Source organism: Mastigoproctus giganteus, chromosome 10, assembly GCF_048544385.1.
Source record: "Mastigoproctus giganteus isolate SK-2022 chromosome 10, ASM4854438v1, whole genome shotgun sequence".
NCBI classification, from domain to species: Eukaryota; Metazoa; Arthropoda; class Arachnida; order Uropygi; family Thelyphonidae; genus Mastigoproctus; species Mastigoproctus giganteus.
In genome coordinates, this window is record NC_143584.1 from 96,208,600 (window position 1) to 96,229,138 (window position 20,539).

At 39.7% G+C, this 20,539-nt stretch overlaps 1 protein-coding gene across 3 annotated transcripts in view; it reads left to right on the forward strand.

Moving 5' to 3' along the window:
- The window catches only part of LOC150079175 (uncharacterized), a 55,006-nt gene that overhangs the window by 11,509 nt on the left and 22,958 nt on the right, over positions 1-20,539 (forward strand). The window contains exon 1 of one of the 3 annotated variants that reach the window (XM_090382573.1): positions 10,530-10,767. The exons of 1 other annotated variant lie outside the window; for it this stretch is intronic. The gene's annotated coding sequence lies outside the window, so the exon portion shown is untranslated. Of the gene's footprint in view, positions 1-10,529; positions 10,768-18,040; positions 18,145-20,539 lie in introns of those variants that run through there. One more of the 3 variants, XM_090382575.1, reaches the window with a different exon arrangement.

A 20,539-nucleotide genomic window follows, 5' to 3' on the forward strand; every position in this document is an offset into this window, starting at 1 on the left:
AATGATGGTATGGAACTCGAAGTTAAGTAAAAATATTCTGAAATGATACGTAATACAAAGAAAGGTTTCATTACTATTTTTGTTGTCGAAAAATATAAAAGCATGCTACTGGAAAAGTAAAGCTATCGATTAATGCAAAATAGTGGAAATATTCAGTTCATTTTTACTATTCTAAGCGAAGGACAATTTTTGGGAAGGTCGTATCAGCGTGAAGCCATTCTCTGACTATCCAGGCAGCAGTACCAAGGGCGAAACATCTGTCAGAGAGCTGACACTCATTTAGATAACGAGCAATATACCGGCCTCTCTGGCGTTTTCATCTAACGAAAACGCCACATTAAATTTAATAATTCAGAACTCCCCAATGTGTCTCTTCTGGAGAGAACGCTTTATTTGAATGTAGCTCAGTGCATCCAGTTCATCGATAATTATCGACAAGTTGTGACGTATTCTGCCCAAGTCGGCTACTTACGAATATGAGCGAACTAAAACAGCGGGAGAAAAAAGACTTGTGTCTTACTCGCATACTTAGAACAGCAATGAGGAAGAAGTGGTTCAGTTATTTGGCGCAAGTTCTTTTATTTTCCTTATTTTGATCGACAATTTTAGCCTAAATAAAACAAGCCAGTATATAAGTCATTTACAACAAGGAGCTCCAAGCAGAACCAATGGCACTTTGCGTGCGCTTGTTTCAACATGACGAAAAATGGAGTCTTATAATCTAGTTTCTTAAGGATGGACCGAAACAGAAACACCAGCGTCGGAATACCCCAGAACCCTCTAGTACCGTTAACTTGGTTTCGATCGGACGAAGAATACAATCTGGCTGTAACCAGAAGGGTTCTTAATTCGCGGTGCTTATTATTTGAGTGGAAGGTTCCATTTTGTTTTAAGATGATGGATCGAAACAAAAACATCCCATCTGGTTATCAGATTATACCGAATGTCGTTTTTCAGATCGTGAGCAACCGCCCCCATCCTTACTTTAAAATTTCCCCCTGCTTTTTCTGATACAGCGACCAAGAGATTCCTGAGCAATGCACCATCGTGCTGTGAACTGTGGAACGAATGCAACGTGGTTTTCCAAGAATAAATCGAAATTCTGCTTTCTTGGACTTATTTATTGCCATTATATTGTATTTATAACATTGCCATTTCATTGAAATATGTTGGATTACAATCTTACAACTGTAAGAATGTGACTTTGTGAAAATATTTGGAAAAAATACAACCGTAAGACAAATTTACAGTTCTTTTAAAGGTCTACCTGCAGTCACAAAAGAATGATCTTTCTTGTGAATAAATTTCTTTTTCATTTCGTTACAATTAGCTTCATTATAGAAGTAAATGCAAAAAACGCTACAAATGACTCCGATTTACTTTTAGTATAGTTGTAATAATATAGTTGCAGTGCATTGCTTGGCCACTTTATTAGGTACAGCTACACTTTTGACATGAAGCGCTCTCTCACTTACAGCCACGGTCTTAACATTCAATATTAAGATGGTGGGACCATATGTGGAGATGCTATATGTGCGCATGCAGTTCAGGGCGAAAATTATGCAAGACGAAAGGTTTAAGTCATTTTAAACATTGTACAGTACAGTCGACGTCAGACGCGCCTGTATGAGTATCTCGGAAGCTGCAACCCTTCTTGGGATTTCACGTGCGACTACTTCTTGAGTGTATCGAGATTGGTTCCATAACCAAACAGCATTCAACCAACGGCAATCCTGTGTTCGGAAACAGCTCATTGATGCGAGAGGCCAACGGAGGCTGAAAAGATTTGTGCAGGGTAACAGAAAGGCTATGGTTAGTCAAATGACAACCCAGCACTACAGTACTAACCAAGAGGGATTCCAGAACGAACACCTAATCGTACCTTGTACGGATGGGGTATCGCAGCCGAAACTAAACCAGGTTCTACTCCTGTTAGACTCTCGTGGGTAGCACAGTTGGTATAAACCCCATCATCCCCACATCGGGTGGAAAAGGATCTCAGTTCGAATCCCGTTCGATAATGCGAGAAATTTCTGTGGGCCTTTTTAGCAAATTGGTTGAGTTAGTTGACGTCAAGCGAGGATTTCTCTACAGGAAACTTTTGTTTCTGTGTCAGCAAAATACAAGAAGATACTGTAACAGTGAGTGCAGGAAAATCGACATTGAACAGTGGTGGATTGGAAAAAAAATTGCCCCTGACTACACGAATTCCAGCTACTGCCGTTTCACGCTGCTGACAGCCCATGATATGGCGAAAACAACATGAGTCCATGGAGTCATCTTGCCAGTTGTTTGTAATGATGGTGACGGTGTAATCAGGGGCGTATTCAGGGGTAGGCAGAGGGGGGTTATGCTCCCTTAACCAAAAATTTGAAATGAAAGAAAAAGAACGTAGAAGGCGTTCTAAAAAAAAAAAAAAACTCAAATGCCTGGGCGCCATGCCCTCCCTTACGGTGATACCTGGATACGCTACTGGGGAGCATGGCGACCAGGTTTTGAGTTTTTTTTACTGGGTGTAATAGAATGTTTTGGTGGTGTGCGAGGGGTTGGTTTTTTCCATTGTTTCTTTATTTTTTAAATTTATTTCCCCCTGTACCTTAGTATTACCATCAGTGGCAATTGTTATTATTTTAGTAGTAGTAGTAGTAGAGGTATGTGATGCAAAAGAGAAAGCGTATAAGCTTATGCAGCATCCGCCAAAAAAAAAAAAAAAAAAAATTCACACAACCATTCCGTCTAAAGGTTTGTTCAGTTCCTCCTTGAGTTTATTTAAGCTATCAACTTTCACAACGACAGATGGAAGTTTGTTCCAGCAATTAACCACCCGCTGGCTAAAGGCGAATTTCCGCACATCTATTCTACATCTGTCCTTCCTCAATTTCAATTTATGCCCCCTTAGGTTCGTAATCTGAACAAGTGGAAGAATCCCATCAGAATTCAGCGTGCTAAACCCATTCAAGGCCTTATACACCTCAATCAGATCACCTCGCAGGTGCTGCAATTTTCAGAATTTAAGCCTTTCTTGGTAAGAGGACTCCTTCGTTTCCCCCCACCACCAATCTTGTTATCCTTCTCTGTACACGCTCAGACAAATCTACATCCTTCCTAAAAGGAGGCCTTCCAGACCTGTACGCAGTACTCAAGGCGTGGCCTGACCATTGCCTTATACAGAGGGACAATCACTTCCTTTTCCCTGCTAGCAAAATTCCTGTATATCATTGACAAAATCTCATGACCTTCTCTTGCAGCCTGTCTGCATTGCTCAGAAAACTTCATATCTGACTGCACAGTTACTCCCAGGTCTTTTTTCATTTTCTACCATCCTACCCCATTTTCTACCTTCTAGTACAACAGCTCCCCTCAAGCGCTAAGTCCCAAAAGGCTGTATTAAAATATTAAAATTATGGCTAAGGGATTTTCCCATATAATATATATTATATAGTAAGCTGTCATTTTCTCATGAGCAATGACATAAATATTACAAAACAAATTCATTAAAGTAGTTATTTAATTATTATTTTTTTATTTAACTATTTAATTTGTAATTTATTTATTTAAGTAGTATTGTATACTTAACTGGTATTCATTTTCCTCATTTAATCTGTTAATACGTGCCATCATTTCCATAAAATTTCTCTCAATTAACAATATCAATCTCTCTTCAGCAGCAAACACTAAACTAATTCAATCTTAATCGGTCCCTCATATTTCTCTTAATCATCAATATCAGTTCTCTTCATAACAGCAATCCATAAGTCACTAACTTAATACTAACAATTCCATACCTCTCTCTCTTAATTTAGCAATATCAAATCTCTTTACAACTTCAACCAATAAACCAACTCGATACTAAACACTTCCTTGTATTTTTTGGAATTTCTTCAACTTTACTTTAAAATAATTACAACTTTATAAAAAAATAATAATAATAAATAATTTTCTGTTTCTCTCCCGGCGACCACACAGTCAGAGGAATTCACAAGATCGAAAGAATACAAGAAACAGCACCGTATTTTAGCATTCACAGGTTCGAATCCCAGTCACTCAAAGCACATGTACTTAAGAGTATGTATCTTCGCGTCTGACCACTGAGTTACGGCGACCTAAAGTGCCATTTCCAATTCAACACAGTTCAGAGGACTTACATTCCTTCTCTGTCACGGTGGGGGTTCTTTATGCGGATTCCTTACACGGAATGTGGTGAAATCTCTTTTCTTAGTTGAAGTCTGCCGTATAGCTCTTCCAATACTGTCTTATTTGGGGAACAGTTCTCTCAATAGTGAAGGAAATTACCACAGCTGTAGTAGAGGGCCAGGGGCACTATCTGACTGGCCTGTTACTAGGCTTCTGGATTAACTTCTATCACAGGAACTGCCGACGACAGATAAGCTAAACTAAACTTGCCCTAATAACTTTACTCCTAACACTGAGACTTACCCCCATACGCTACTAAAACAGCCTGTGTAGTGCACGGCGGGACTCTTCACTACATAGCGGAAGTCTCCCAGAAGTGGACCCCGAACTGAACCCAGAACTACAACAGAAACCACTCTAAACAACAACGATAACCGCCTGTCTAATTTAAACCAAACCCAATTACAGTGTTATTCTTTAAACTCCACTCTTCTCATACGTCACTAATTCACATTGTGTTTTCCCACACAACGGAACTCTTTCATCTTTTACCTCTGGAGCACCTGCTGACCATACCTTTTGAACTTCTCTGTACCGACTCCCTTCCCCAAAGTGCACTAAGTGTTGCGTCCTCAAGTAGCGGTGTAATAGAGGGATTAAACTATTGTTCCGAAGCTTTTAATTTTAACCCTTCTTGCGCCTGACCCTAACCATGGTTTACCACATTCCTTAAGTGCCCTACCGTCAGGCCTACCCTTACTAATGGCAACACCGTATTTCTGTAATGATGTTTTCTTTATTCCTTAAGTGCCTTACTTCCACACACTATTCTTACTAACAGAAATATATTTGTAAGACTTTACGACTTACAAATATATATCTTGGTCCCTTGATACAAGTGTAGCAATATTTGGATGGTACAGGTTATGTGGATATTGTTTTGATGGCTGAACTATATCAATCTGCGAAACGGTTCTTCACTATAGTCAACACACGGCCTTCACAGGCGATATTTTAGTCGTGACTTTTAAGTGTAGGTCACTTAAGGCAAAACACTCTTGAATTCAGCCTACTGCGTGGCTTCGCGGATAACAGTCCACTTGAGCATCTGCAGGATGGGGTGGTATGAACACTTCGGAGTAGCGATCTTCAGCCATCCAATTTGCAACAACTGTGGCCGAGTCCCCAGTTAGCCAGAATGTGCTCGTCGTGTCAACTTGGACTAGCATCCGTGTGACAAGCTTTTGATACCTCCTCGAATCTATGGCACGACGAACCTAGGCTGTTTTGAGGACTAAAGTGGGGGGATCTACAAGTTATTAGAAAGGTGTACCTTGTAAAGTGGCCACTCAGTATATGGTACAATTGTAATACGATTTTGAATTTTATTTTATACTATTTTTTATTAAATCTTAAAATTATTTTATCTCCACCGGATAACCAAGTTGTGATTACGAAATAATTTGGATCAGCAAACGAATATCCATCCTTTTACTGAAAAGCAGCAGCTTTGTTGATCATGACAGTTTTGACATCACATTTGGTTGAGAAATAGTTTCAATGAAGTAATGCAAGCTGCCAATTAAGAAACAAAAACAGAATGAATACGAGTTCTCGTGCATGCGTTAGAAAGTTGTTGTTGTTGTTCTGGGGATTTATTAGGCGCATCGGCAACTATGGCCATAGTGCGCCAGTGTTAGAAAGAGAAAAACTTTTGTTTGCGTTGTTGCTTTTGCACCAAAGCAACTGAGGTTCTGAGGCGTCAGCATATTGCATTTCTAAATTGCGTGTATTCTTTGAATGGTTTGCCTGTTTTTTTTTTATGAAAAACCCGAATTTCTGGAGATGAAACCGTGCAAGCCTCGACCAAGACCAGCTAACTCAGCCACGGAAAAGAAGCCCATAAATATTTCTTACTCCTTGGTGAGACACGGTGTGGAGGGTCAGCGATTGTAACCACTGTGTTACCTGTGAGAGAGGTGAAGTACGATAAATTTAAGAAATATATTGCGCACTTAAGAAAACGGTTTAAGATTCTTGATTTAAAAGAACCCAAGGGAAACAAGAATCGCGTACAATATTTAAGTAAGGGATCTTTAGACGTAATCGTTGTGTTGTTTATAAATTTACAGTCAAAAAATTTCTTTGCTGTAATGCACGCTTCCCCGAACTTCCTTAAATCCAGTCTTTGGACCGAAAATGTGGCAATAATTTATTAATCCAGATTAGCCAAACTGTGCTCTTTGTTTTGATGGCCCAACATGTGTAACAAAATTCCATAACAAATGCACATTCGTATTCTGTTTTCTTTCATAGACATTCGTTGGGAAGCTCTGTCTAGCTTGCACGCCGGTTCTTCCGTTCTGAACTCTCGTGCTTTGTAATCTGACCTGAAAAAAACAGGATTTTTGTCCCAACTTCTCAAGTATAACGGGGCGTTATCCGCCTTTACGTTTTATCCTAAAAACTGGAGGACATTGCGACACATCAAAACATAATTGGGCCAAATAACGCCGACTACAATCTGTCGCGCAGAATACCCTAATTTGCACGTGCATCACAGTAAGTCGTTGGCGGATGAGAAGGGTGATTGGCTTTTTATTTTCCCTTTTGGGCGTGAAAGTTGTTGCACTCGAGTGGAGCTTAATAATTTCTAGAATATTGCTCCCTCCCTGTGTTTCACCCGAAGTCTGGCAGTCAGGGCCACTCCACTTACCACAACAACCAGACAACGCTCGAGGTTAATGACACGGATCACATCTTTCGCTCGTGACGGTCAAGGAAGGGATAGACGTGTAGCCGTCGGTCCACAATGAAACCCCTTCATAAGAACTATATTTATGCATAAAATAGTCAGCGGAACACAGCCTTCACTAGCGAGAACAATTAAAATTAATGCAGTGTTTCAGTCGTGGCCTAAATGTAGGTCGCTTAGGGCTAGACCCATCCATACCGGGTATTTTGACACGGCCATTCATTTTCTTCCGTCATGAAATGGACCCTTTTCACAATCGGTGGTTGGAACACCACAGATCTACTGACTTTCAACAAATATTTACTCTCTAGAACAGTGGCTGCTTTGTATGCTTCGGTTTAGGGTAATTGCACGGTTTAATTGCTGGAGTTCCCGATGAATCGTGCAGAAGACCAAAATACGGTTGTTTCGCTGGCATCATTTACTAGTGAAGATATGGTTGCCCATCTTCACACCTAATTTTCAGTTACTCGTAGAAGCCGATTGCTGAACGATGAAACCAATTATTCAGCTTACTACATCCCGAAAATAAAGATTAAAATGTAGATAAGTGAACGATGTAACTGGTTGTGCATATTTAACATTATAATAGTGTAATCGAGTTCCACTTATGGATTGGGCATCAGTTTTATGGTTCTTCATGTGCCTTTTTAAAATAAATATTTGTATGGCGAATTATCAACAGAAGACAAGGTAAAACCACGAATGATGACATACATTAACGAAGTTGTTCGGTTTTGGCCATGGCAGCTAAGGTCTTGAAGAGTCAGTGAATTCTGCCAGTAATTTGCGTGTAATAAATTCTAAGATAGGTTTTACAGTGATCGTAACCACTTGCAGGCCGCACCTTTCTCCCACCCAATCAGAGGCGTACCTTATTACTTTTGGTTAAGTAGAGTACAGTATCTTAATTCTTTAATAGTCAAAATATGAACTTTTTGAACAAAAATTCAAAAGCTTGGATTGCGCCAGAGTTGCAGTCCAAGCAGTCAACAACAAACAGTATCCAGATTGTTTCACCTTCTTTAACACACACGATCAGAATTTATTTCATGGCCGAATGTGTGCTAAGTCGTTTGCCCTGATGCAAGTTAAGGGTGGCTAACTCCCTATACTGAGCATCCACCTCTAGGGTCCAGTGAACAATTGTGACGCTACTTCCATCGATCATCCACCCAATATCTGTAATGACAGTGACACGAATGTCTCGTGCAGTTTCCTGCATGGCTCGATACTTTGTTTAGCATTTGTTTGTACTTAAGTAAGTTCTCTCTGTGTCCCACTTTTATTATTGTGAAAGTCCAGCAGGCATCCGGGACTGTAACATTTTCATGTCAGGCCAGTCGGCTTATTTATTAATTCGGTTCACGCTGTTCCACATTTTACTAAAGACATTTTAATATCTCGGAAGTTTTTTCGATATAACTTATAGGCTGCTGTTCTTGCTTATACTAGTGCCGGATTTCGATAGGCCGTGATCCTGGAGCGCATATTTTTAGAGGCTCTAAAAATAAAGTCACAGGGATGGAGATATGGTCCTGGACCAACAGTAATTAATGTACTAACGAAATAGATAAATATAAATCATAGGTATGGAAATCATTCACTCACGACATTACGCCAGGAACTAAATAAATTTTCTCTTGCTAATCCAGGATGGACCCATTTTATGGTCACAGGAGTTTACAAGATATAGAACTCAAGAAAAATTGCCTCATTTAGTGATTATGTGGACTGGAACCACAGTCAACTGAAACGAGTGGACTTTTGAGGTGACCACACGGCTCCGTCAGGGCAGATTAAATTAGTTGTTTTTTGTTTTAAGTTTCAGTCTCTGTTTGTCCTTAGTTTATGATCTCGAATATGAAGTTCTTCACGGGTCGAACGAAGCACAAGTCAGTTGCTGCACCTACTTGACATTACAGAACCATCGCAGCCTCTGAAAATCCGAGAGTACTTTCGGGTTCTACGACGAATAACTTAACTGATTTATGCAACCTTTATATTTTAATTTTTCTTAAAGCAACGAAGGCATACGTGGACATCAAGTCGCGTGACCATGTTAACTTGGCAAAACAACAAAAGAGTTTTTGAAGTGGAAAACCGTTGAAAATTACTTTCTTCGTCAACGGACAGTGACCCTGGAAGACGTCTGAAGACCGGTCACGCTGGTTAAGTTTCGCTAAACAGATTATGGCAGATGTGTCAGAAGTTTAACGAAGGTTCTTCAATGTGTGTGAAAATGCACCAGAACAGCGCAGCATTTGGGATTTGCTATCTGAAAATTATAGCCAAATAGTTTATTGTTATTTGGGTGTGATGCCATGTGATTAAACGATAAATTCTGAGGCATGGTGTTCAGAAGAGTTGGATCTTTTGTCCAAAATAAAAAGAAAACCTTTTCCAGGGTAAGTTCTTCAAGTATAACCTTTACAATTGATCGCTCATCAACTGTTCGCTGTTTTGACAATATCTGATTACACTATATGTCAAAGGATCAGAACTACACCAGTCGAATAAAACGGACTTCGCTAATTGGAGCTTTTCAGAAGTCATTGTGCAGCTTTCATAGCTTGAGGCTTTTTTGCCTAGACTTAACTGTGTCAGCTTTTGAGGAGTTACTTCCTAGCATTTCGATGTGATAGGAAGCAACGAAAATAAGGATAAAACTGTTGCATTTCTTTCCAGAAGATGGTGTCAGATAAAGGATTTCATTGCAATCTGTACCCCTACGTTGATATCGTTCTACATTTTGTGCAATTTATAACATTACGAGAAAAGGTAAATTTAAAGCCAAAGGATTTCTTTCGAGTTTAATTATTATTAGTTTTTAAGTTTAATTATTAATTGCTATTAATAATTTTAATTTTATGAATTTTTACGTTTTGTTCCCCACTTCTTCCGACTATGGACTCGTTTGTGTAAGATTTAAGTTTATTAAATATCAAAAATATTGATTCAACCCGCTGATCAGATTATTTAATTGAACTAAGTGCAATTTCGCTTTGAATTTTACAATTTTGACAAAATGGGCTTAGTACTTTATCTCACTACTGGGCATGGATTGCTAGCACCGTGCTCCCAACATAACTGGCTTAAAAGACCTGTCTACATTTCAGCGTTCTTTACTGCTAGGACTTGAAGACTTCACAACGAATTGCCATAACAAAGTACACCAGTTTCCAAAATTTAATCCTCCCTAATCTGTTTTGAAGCAGCCCTCTGCACTTGTTCCTTGATGTACACCAACTCTCTGAAAAGGGGCTTCTGTCCAAGCCCAAGCACTGTTTACTCCAGATCGCAGAGGCTTCAAGTGTTTGTTTGGAGCACCTGCCTGTGCATCTAATTGAACTTTGTCCGGAGTAAATCCTGCGAGCTCTCTTATCCTCCCAGTTACTTCCGACCTTCCTTTCGGAGAAAATAGGAAAACCGCTAAACATCTGCTCACGTGCAACGCTGCACTGCCTTTCGTGGGGTTCTCTGCGGCCCGAGAGCGCGCGCACGCACAAAAACACAGACGCACCAACCTGTACATAGATGACGAGGTTCAAACGTTGCGTCACAACCGGCTGCTTGCTTCGAACTCTTCCGCTGCCCCCAGCACGCTCGATCGACGGAGTGGCATTAGTTGTCAGTGTGGGTGGCTACGAGGTGCACTTCGCGCTTTTGGCTCGCAAAGCAACCCACAAGGTGAGGATGTGAAAGTAGCGTGCGGTTTAAATAAGCCGTGGTGCTGTTCTGGTTGTGAATCACACTTTGCCCGATTCGAATATGCAGTTGGGATAAGACGGGTGTGGTAACTGCACGCGCACTGCAGACAGTCTAACGGCGCTCTGCTACTTGTTGATCCCCGTGGACTTGAGGAGTTCCGAGAGAGGGTGAGTAGTCAAAGTTCGAACTTGTTATATCAGCTTTTGTTGTGAAGTAGCGCAGAAGGGGAGGGGAGGGGATGGAGAGGGAAGGCTTTCTTTCTGTTGCTGCCTTGAGTGCGGGGTCTTTTATCCTGCATGACAGAACTTTGTTGTCTCCTGTTTTTGACAGTCTTTGAGAGAACCTGGGATTAAAATACGCTCTGGCACATCATCAATCGATGTGCCCTGTGGACGCCACGTTCGTTTAGCCTTCATAGTTAGAATAAATAATTAGGAGGCCGATGTTAGTTGCCGTGAGCGAAACCCAGAGTTGATAGTAGAGCACACCGACAGGTGTTTCAGTTCCTACTCCTGAGTCACTCTCCAATATAAACAGAGTGAACACTCCGCGTGCAAAATAAGCATGCGATGAATGATTGTAACGAAAGTAGTAGTCCAAGCTTCACAAGCACGACTTCGGAAGATTTAAAATTATTTTTAAACTTGCTGTCTCTCATACTTCGCATGAATTTTGAGAGACAGAGATTTAAAATCTCTGTTTACATTTAAAATCTATTAAATGAAATATTACTAGAGATTTAAAATCTATATTTACATTATTAAATAACGTAAATATATTAAAAAAACATTGTTATTAAAGAAATTGATTTGTATAAATATTAAATGGAAAAATCCTTAAATTAAGATGGCAGATCCTGTGTTTTGTTCCAGTCTTCTTTTTGAGAGCTTTCAATCTCAATGAAATGGCTACGTTATCTTGTTTAACCCCGAAACGTGTGTTTATCATTCCTCATCTTATCACTACAAACATTCACACGTAGGTTATCACCAGTTTTCACCACAACTTTCGTCACGTAACATTTTTCAGCGTTGCTCAGCAGGAGTCGCTGCAAACCATCGAACAGAGAAGTTGGATGGACCCTTTTTGAAGGATACGAGCAATTTTTACAGAAGCCATGTTTTTAACATCATCACCAACTTTCTTTCGTTCGATAAAAGAGGAGCAAAAGGGTGCGAGTGAAGGTTTAATTGACAGAAAGGGGAAGGAGCGAATTACTTGTGGACCCCTTTTTCTGAAACAAAACTAAGACCATGATAATGTCCTGTATCTTTTAGTTATCTCATAGTGGCAATACGCAGCCATTATTAGATCTCCTCCTTTTATTATTGTAAAAATGAAACCACCTTAACGAAACCATAAGAAGGAACTCATATGGATATTTCTTCAAATAATCCTGAGAAAGTCGCGTATATGTGCCAAGCACCTTGAGCACAAGTCCGGGAAGGTAGCTTTTGATTGTTTTATGGAGTGCTTAAATTGGCAGCGTAATTTATTATACAAAGGTTAACCTTATATACAAACAATAGCTGGGGTCCAAGAACCAGTTGACCAATGTCTGAGCCTTACGCTGTTGTTGTTGGCCTTCGCTGGGAAACTCCCTTCATGGGTACAGCAATAATGTCCCGCTTCCCTAGCCAGCGGCCACGAATGACGCTTTTTAGAAAAGAAAAAAGTGAATGCGGTCTGTCGGGCTGACTGCAGTGGAAGTGTAGTGAACAGTTCACAGAACACTGGCGCAGCCAGCTTCCAACAAGATGCTTGTTAACGTGGAAAACGGAAATGCAATTTTGAAAGTACTTCCGTTAATTTAGTAACAATAATGTTGTACTCTTTCAGCAAAAATAGCGAAATGCAGCCTAAATAAATCCAGAGGTCACAAAGAGGCGAATGAGAAGGGTAGTATTTAGCAATCTGATAGTAATACACGTAATTGTTATTATTATCTGATATGATTATTTATTTATTAATATAAAATACGGTAAACATTTAAATAAATATTAATTGCACGGAAATGGAACAACTGACCAGCAGTTTCGTGCAATTATCCAAAATTCTGTCGATAAAGGAAGGAAATTGGTAAAGTAGTTCGTCGGAAAATAACCTAATATTTCCACAACATCCCTTTTTATAAGTATAGGTCTTTCCTTTCTTTTTCAAATAGTAAAAAAATATATACACGTACACTTTTTTATATGGCGTAATGTTTCAGTGTGATTGTCATTAAGTTCAAAGGGAATCAACAACTCTGTCCAAAACCACGAACAATCCAGAAAATTCTGTATTATTTTTCAGAGAGTTCGGTCCTAGATGTATCAATTAGCCCTATTAAGTTTTGCTTTCAGAAATTTCCTCAGCCGATTCAGGTAGTGGTGGTGTTGCTCTTCCCAAGCTTTAAACCTCGTCCTCTCATGAATTGTGCAAGGATCAGTGTAGTAGAGGGGTCCAGAAATGAAATAAAAATAGCGATACACTCCTACGATAAACACAATTATACGCAGAACTGAAAGCCTTGGCATTTTTCGATCAAAGCAAACCCCATTGCAATGCCACTGATAACAGTTTTATGGTGATTGTGATTTTGTTTAAGGTATACTAAATATTTATAGCTTGCATTCGTACATTCAAATTACAGCTGCAAGTCTCTGATTCAATCGCATACTCCCGAAACAAGTTTTCAATGAAGATGGATATCTGTCTCTCTCTCTTTCTGTATATATATATATGAGAGAGAGAAAACGAATGTGTCTAACAAAAGAATGGTTACGAAAGGAGAAATACGAAGGTCTGGCTGGTCATGAGGTTTCAATCAAAACGACTGAACAACTTAGATTGAATTGAATACAAAGTGGCAACTGTAGCTGTTCTATGAAGTGACCTTCGGTGAGAGGTAAACTTCAACGCCTTTTGTTGTTGCCCTCGCCATTTCACTTTCATTTCAGCGCAGATATTCGACATTATCATTCAGATGACAAAATGGTTTCGCAACATCCTGCAATTCCATTGTCGTACGCAGTATTTATGGAATTACCTGCGGCTTTTCATTTTCTTTAATTAACTTTTAAGATATTTACACACAGAGGACTGGATTTAGCACGTTACTAAACGGAAGGCGTAGCAGGAACCTCTCCGCTAGCGTATGCGTTTTTGTTTATACTCCGGCTCGACCACCGGCTTATAGGAGGTTACAAAATATCACGAATACAATCGTTAATGGTATTTATCAGTCACGAGCTTGAACCATGGTCCACTCAAAGAGCGTGGACCATAGTTCAAGCATGGTCAGCATGGTTCAAGTGGTCAGCAGCGAGTGTGAACCATGGTTGACACTCGCTGCTGACCACTCGGCTACATCATAGACCTCATCTGAAATTTGTAACTATATATTGCAAATACCGCGCGCAATCTTGTCGTTGTCAATCCAAACAAAAGTCAATCTGAAGTGTGCAATGAACTTTCCACGCTAAAGAAAAAACTGCAGTGCTTCTGAAGACAACGCATATCATTGTTTTGGTTGTTATATTTTAAGTGTCAACATCAGGTTTAAGAGTTATGTACATGCGTCGTACATGTACTGTTACGCTGCACTTTTTTTTTTCGATTTTTTCGTATAGTTCTAACTGTTCGAGGTCCTTGGCCCGTTGAAAATTAACGGTATCTCTCTTTGTAGCTATCTTTCCCATCGTTCATCGCATTATTTAAACGAGTAAACAATGGGTACACTTGTTGGGCAAACACTGGAAATAGGACCCAACAATAATTTATTGGGTAAACAGTTGAAACAGGGTTAACAAACACTCATTGAGTAAACAATCGTTGCAGCATTGACAAACGAAATGAAGTGCATGATGGGAGCGTGACGGATGGAAGGAAATTAGACAAAAATTCCATCAAATACTCAGAAATACATAGGATGGCGATTTTGAGAATTTAACTGTACATCAGCAATTTTTGAAACAAACACCTTCACTTGTCCATTCCTTCCAACTTGTCCAAACTTTCGTTAAATTTATTCAAGCTACCACCTCGACAACAAAAGATGGAAGTTTATTCAAATCAATGATTAATCATTGGCCGAACGTGAATTCCCGCACATTTACCAATTTAAATTTATGTACTCTTGTGCGCTTCATCTGAAAACAAGTAAAGATGCCATCATCATTTAGTTTTCTTAACCCTTTTAAAAGCCTTATACGCTTCAATTAGGTCAGGTGCTATGTTCTAGAGACTGCAATTTGCAGAACCCGAGCCCTTCTTGGTAGGAATTCCCTTTTGTGCCCCAACTAATCTTGTTGCTCTTCACTCTCTCTCTCTCTCCAGCAGATCCCCATCGTTCCTAAAATGAAGCTTCCAACCCCGTATGCAATATCCAAGATGTAGCTCAACAATTGCCTATACAATGGGATAATCATTTCTGTTGGCAAAATTCTTGTGGAATCCCACGATCTGTTCTAGTTTGCATGGCACCACAAATACAATGTTGCTGATTTGATATTAAAACTTAAATATAGCCTGATCCATAAATACATGCAGCCAGCAATTTTGGAAACAAACACCTTCCATCTTCCCGTATTCCCTAACAATTTTGTTGATAAACAGTAAAAGTTTTCATATTAAAATAAATGCATCACAATATATATAGTTTATTCATATCAAAGCAAAAGTAACTATACTACTCGTATATTCCTTATGCAGTGTTTGCTCATTTTTAGGTTCCGATCTTGTCTTTAAATAAGAAAGATTTAAGTGACTTTGCTGGAGGCATGGTACTAGACAAAAGATGAATCGCATGACTAAATTACAACATTACCTGAGTGTTCCTAAGACTGTGTCTCGAGTATATCGAAACTGAATTGGTCCAATAACCAAATAGCATCTAGCCAATGGTGATTCTGTAGTTATATACCGCACGTGCGAAGCCAACGAAGCTTGCAAAACTTGTGCGGGGTAATAGAAAGGTTACAGTCAGTTAGATAACAATCCATACAACGGTGCTCACCAAAGAGACGTTCCACAACGCACAACTGATTGTACCTTGTAAGATAGGAAATTGCAGCCGACGACCAAACCGAATTCGACTTCTATCAGCAAAAAGCAAGAAGGTACAGTTACAGTGGGCTGAAGAATGCAATACTCCACTGTTTCGCGCAGATGAGAGGACCAGAATATGGTCCATGGACCCATCTTACTAGATGTTAACAATGGAAGCTAGTTGTGGAGGTGCAAAGGTGTGGGAAGTGTTTTCGTTCTACACATTGGGTCCCCTTGATACCAGTGGGGCAACGTTTGGATGGCACAGGTTAATCTGGAAAATCAGGAATCAGGATATGCCTAGTTTCCGACCAGATGCATCCCTTGTGGTTACAGTGTATCCATCCGCAAAAGGGTTCTTCTTCTAGCGGGACAATACCCTATACCACATGGCCAGAATTGTACAGAACTGGTTCCATGAACATGAGAATGAATTCAGCCCATTGGGATGTGGTGATTGGCCTACGTAATCACAGATCTCAGTCCAATTGAGCACCTGCGGGATCGGGAACCAGCTCTTCGGAGTAGAGATCTGCAACCGACTAATTTACAACAATTGTGAGAAAGAATTGAGTTAACATAGACATCCTTGGACATTAACATAGATATTAGCATCCTTGTGGCATGCTTTTGACGCTATTACATAATATTGACACACTACATAATATTTGCTATTTTGTAGTGTGTGTCTAATTTATGTAGGTTAACGTATTCAGAAAAAAAATCTAGGTTATTTTCAATGGTAATAATAATTTTAATCATTTGTTGGCAATACAACTACAGGCAAAGATAATGCTTAAGAGTGGTTAACAACTGTCAAGACCATTTTCAGAGAACAATTTTGTTCAACTCCCATTGAGAAATAGAGCAATTTTTTAACGGCGTTTTCAGTGTGGTACTTTAATCTGCCAGTGTTTATATTTGAATAGCATTGAGCGCGTATGGATAGCGCTTTTCAGCCGTTTATATTTTTATCTTAAAAATATCAATATATATTCAAATTAAATAAAAACACAGACGAACCACTGGAACCAACATAGTTTCAGTGGTTCTATAATGCAGGAGTTACTTTTGAACCCCAGGGCTGCACCGAACACAACATGTTTCAAAGGACTCCAGTGGAAAAGCGGGCTTCACTACCACAATGGCTGTTGTTAATGCTTGCAATGTCGACCTTTTAATAGTAGTCCTTAAAAATAAAACTAATCGCATGACTCAATTATATCACACAACGTTCATGAACGCAGGAAGTTGCAGCATTTAAGTTCGAAACTATTTTCTTTCTATGGTTTTCTTTGAAAATTAGTTTAGAAATGGACTGAATGTCGAACCAGAGTTAAAATTGTCTTCTTTTGCTCTGGACTCATCGTTCCCTTCTTAATTCTTTAAAAACCATAAAATGAACGCATAATAAATGACTCGTTATAATGTTCAGTAACCAGTGAAATTTATTCATTTTTTATTGTTTTTATACGCGTTTATAATTTCGGGATGCAAAAAACACAGAAACTGAAAAGGCAAGTCCCCATATATGCGAACTTTGGATCCCCAGCCACATAAATCGGTCTCCACCTGTATAACGTTTGGGCAACATTGTTGCGGATCATTGGAATGAACTGCCTGCCACAATGGTCGAGGCGGACAGGTTGATAAAGTTCAAATTGTTCAAAGTTCAAAATTGACGCCCGCGTACTTCAGAAATTGAATGCTCTACTCGTAACTTCACTCACGATGCTATTGCACCAAAACATGCATTTTCATTCCAAATTTAAATTGACTTTTGGACACCGATGTGGTTGAAACAAGCGTACGAATAAAAGTCCTAAAATCTTTAATGCGATCGAATGCTGTTGATGATCTCCTTATTTGAACGAAAACATCTGTTCTTTGGAACAAATAATGGGAACGGATGAATGAAATGAATCAAACGGAAGTGGGAAGATTGTAGACTTATGACGTCAAAGGAAGTTCGTTTGTTTCTAGGATATTCATTACGCTGGAAGAGGAGTCGTTGATGAAGAAAGGTATAATCGAGTGTGCGTCCGTGACATACACCGAATATTCGTATCAAGAAGTAGGTTTTCGTGACTTCGCTTTGATCTCGAAACGTTTTCTTGAATTGGCAACGTGTCGGAAGGTGTCATTGTCTGGGGAGAGTGCATCGGTGGGTCGTTAAATTGCGTGAGCACAGTACGGAAAGAGGTGCAGTCCACGAAATGATGACGATAAACTTAGTAAATTGATCTGGGTGCTGCCTACTGCATCGTCTCGCGCGGCTTTAGATATTCGCCGCATTAATGCGACGCCAAACAAACTTTCCATGGAGATGGTTGCCGCTCGCTCAGAACGAGTGTGCTCTGCTGGCAGATGACCGAACACAACAAGCGACTGCTCGTGAGCTGAAGTGACATTAGCTGGCTCCTTACACGAACAGTGCTGCGCAGGACAGACTTACCAGCGACTACCTCCACGTGTAAGACAGCTATTAAGGCCACCTGTGGAGTCACGAGAGTGTAAGTGCATTTTTACCGATTTATTTGTCTTCTTCTTTCGCACGCTTCCAACGGGAACTATTGTCGCCGAATTTTCTGAGAGCGGAGGCAGATGTTTCTTCCCGAGATGGAAAGGCGCCGTTATTAAGGTAATGCGTGGTGAGGGCGTGATTTACGAGGGCCCAGTTTTCGCATTTCGAACATCGGTGTGTCTGATCGATGCTTTAACTGTTTAGAATAGCGAGTTGTGTCACGAAAGGCTAGGAGAAGTGTCGCCAAAGAGTTGAAATTAGCAATTAGTCCGCTGTGGGTGTTACGGCTTGGTTTATAAACGAATTGGGGTATACTGTTTCTCCCCCTTTGTATACCGCGTGAGAAATATTAAAAGTCGATCGTTGTATTTGGAGTTCAAATGCCACACAGAAAACATGGCATCTGCGTGGAGCATGCCAGTAAACAAAACGGAATATGGAGTGGATGCTGTCAAGAAATTTTCCTCTTTGAAGGGGATAATCCCCCCCCCCCGACAAAACGCACTTTGGCATTCGACAGATATTACGGCATATTCAATGGGTGTTCACTACTGTGTTAAACTGTGGCTCGACAGAATTATTACGAAGGTCTCTCTAAGCACCTGTCAACTTCTTTTTCTGAGGAACTGTGGTAATTCTCCAGTCACGCACTTGTTAAGCGACTGTCAGCTGCATTTCTGGTCTGCTGCCATTTTGCGCGGTGCTGTGGTATACACGCAGGGTCGCGGTGTAACGTGAGGCCGAGGTAAAAATTGCATTTTTACCTTTGCCTCACATAATACAGCGTACCTTTTCCGAAAAGTGGAGACGCATTTTTTACAAAAAGAAAAAGGGACATCGGAGGAGTGGGGGGGGGGAGGATTTAAAGCTTATTACGTTGCTTATAGCTTGGAATCGTGCACTACTTTCGTTTTCAAGAAGAGTTCGTGTTGCTGAGTGTGGACAAAATCGTGGCTTTTTTTATTTTTTTATTGGGATGCGGAAGAGATCGTGCGCTTGATGATTACCTGTAGTGAGGAGTTAACTAGTACAGGCAAGTGCTATCCGCCGCTCTTAGGAAGACTCAGTCAGTCAAGGACAAAAGACGCATGAAATTGAGACGTGGTTCGCTGTTTCAACCCGATTGCACGCGCGTTCACAGATATTCAGTTGCAGTGGCTTCAAACGTCACCAGATTGCTCTTCGGATGTGGCCCACATCGACTTTATTAGCCATCAATGATGAAACTTCAGTTTTTAGTTGTTTAGAATATGATCAAATCGTCAATTTATGACTAGTCCACACAAGGGATTGGAAACCGATGTTCAACAGTTGGCCGGATGAAAATTTTAACAATTTGCTGCGCGCCGGTCCCATAATTAGGATTTTTAAAATAAAAGTGGCAATTACTGCAACTAATTATTAGTCATGTGTAAAAATTTATCAATTCAATAATAATAATAATAATCAATTTAATAACAGTTCGAATTTGAATGACTCAAATGTGTCATATCAGCAATATACAAACGCTTAAAATGGAAATCACGCATTATTATTTTGTTAGATAATGAGGCTATCTTGGGTTATTGAGGAATAGATATCACATCATGCAGCAGTCATTATCTGTAACCAGATTCACGACTGCAGTTTTATTCTGTGAGCTGAATATAATTCAGCAAAAGAAGTTCGCGCACTTCGGACGTATATGGATCTGCTGTTGATTATTTCATTATTTAGTTAGAAGAAAATTTTAATTGAACTATTCTTTGCAGTGGAACAAACAGAGTAATGCGCCTGGTAAGATACTCAGATTCTACTTCAATCCATACTTATTGAATAATGTTCCATAATTGTTTCAGAAACCTTAAGTCATTTGCTAATCTTGTATTCAGTAAGTACGTTAAATGCTACTCTCAATCATACTCTACGACCTTTGAGTGCAAAATTTAGTTTTGGGAACAAGAAAGAACCACAGGGAGCTAGATATTTAGCCTCCCCCCACAAATATCAAAGCCCACCACATAAAGGATGGGGCACTCTTATTTTTGGCCATCAATTGTCACTCATTCAGAATGGCACAAGAAGAAGCGCTGGTGTAATCAAACTCCATTTCACCATTTCTTTAGGCATTTTCGTAGAACTTCTTGTAGGAATGCTGGTTGACAGTTGAATTCAGTGGAACAAATCCTTGATGGGTGATGGCTCGATGTCATAAATACGATCAAAGTAAATAATTCAATCTCAAAATCAGTAAATTATCATTAAATATAAAAACAATGCATAGGACTAGCCAAATACCTTAAAAAATTGCTAATTTATTTATATTATATTAATTAGATTATACCATCAGACTTACAGAGGGGTTAAAGATAAAAAAATAAGAGAGAAATTGGTTGCATACACCT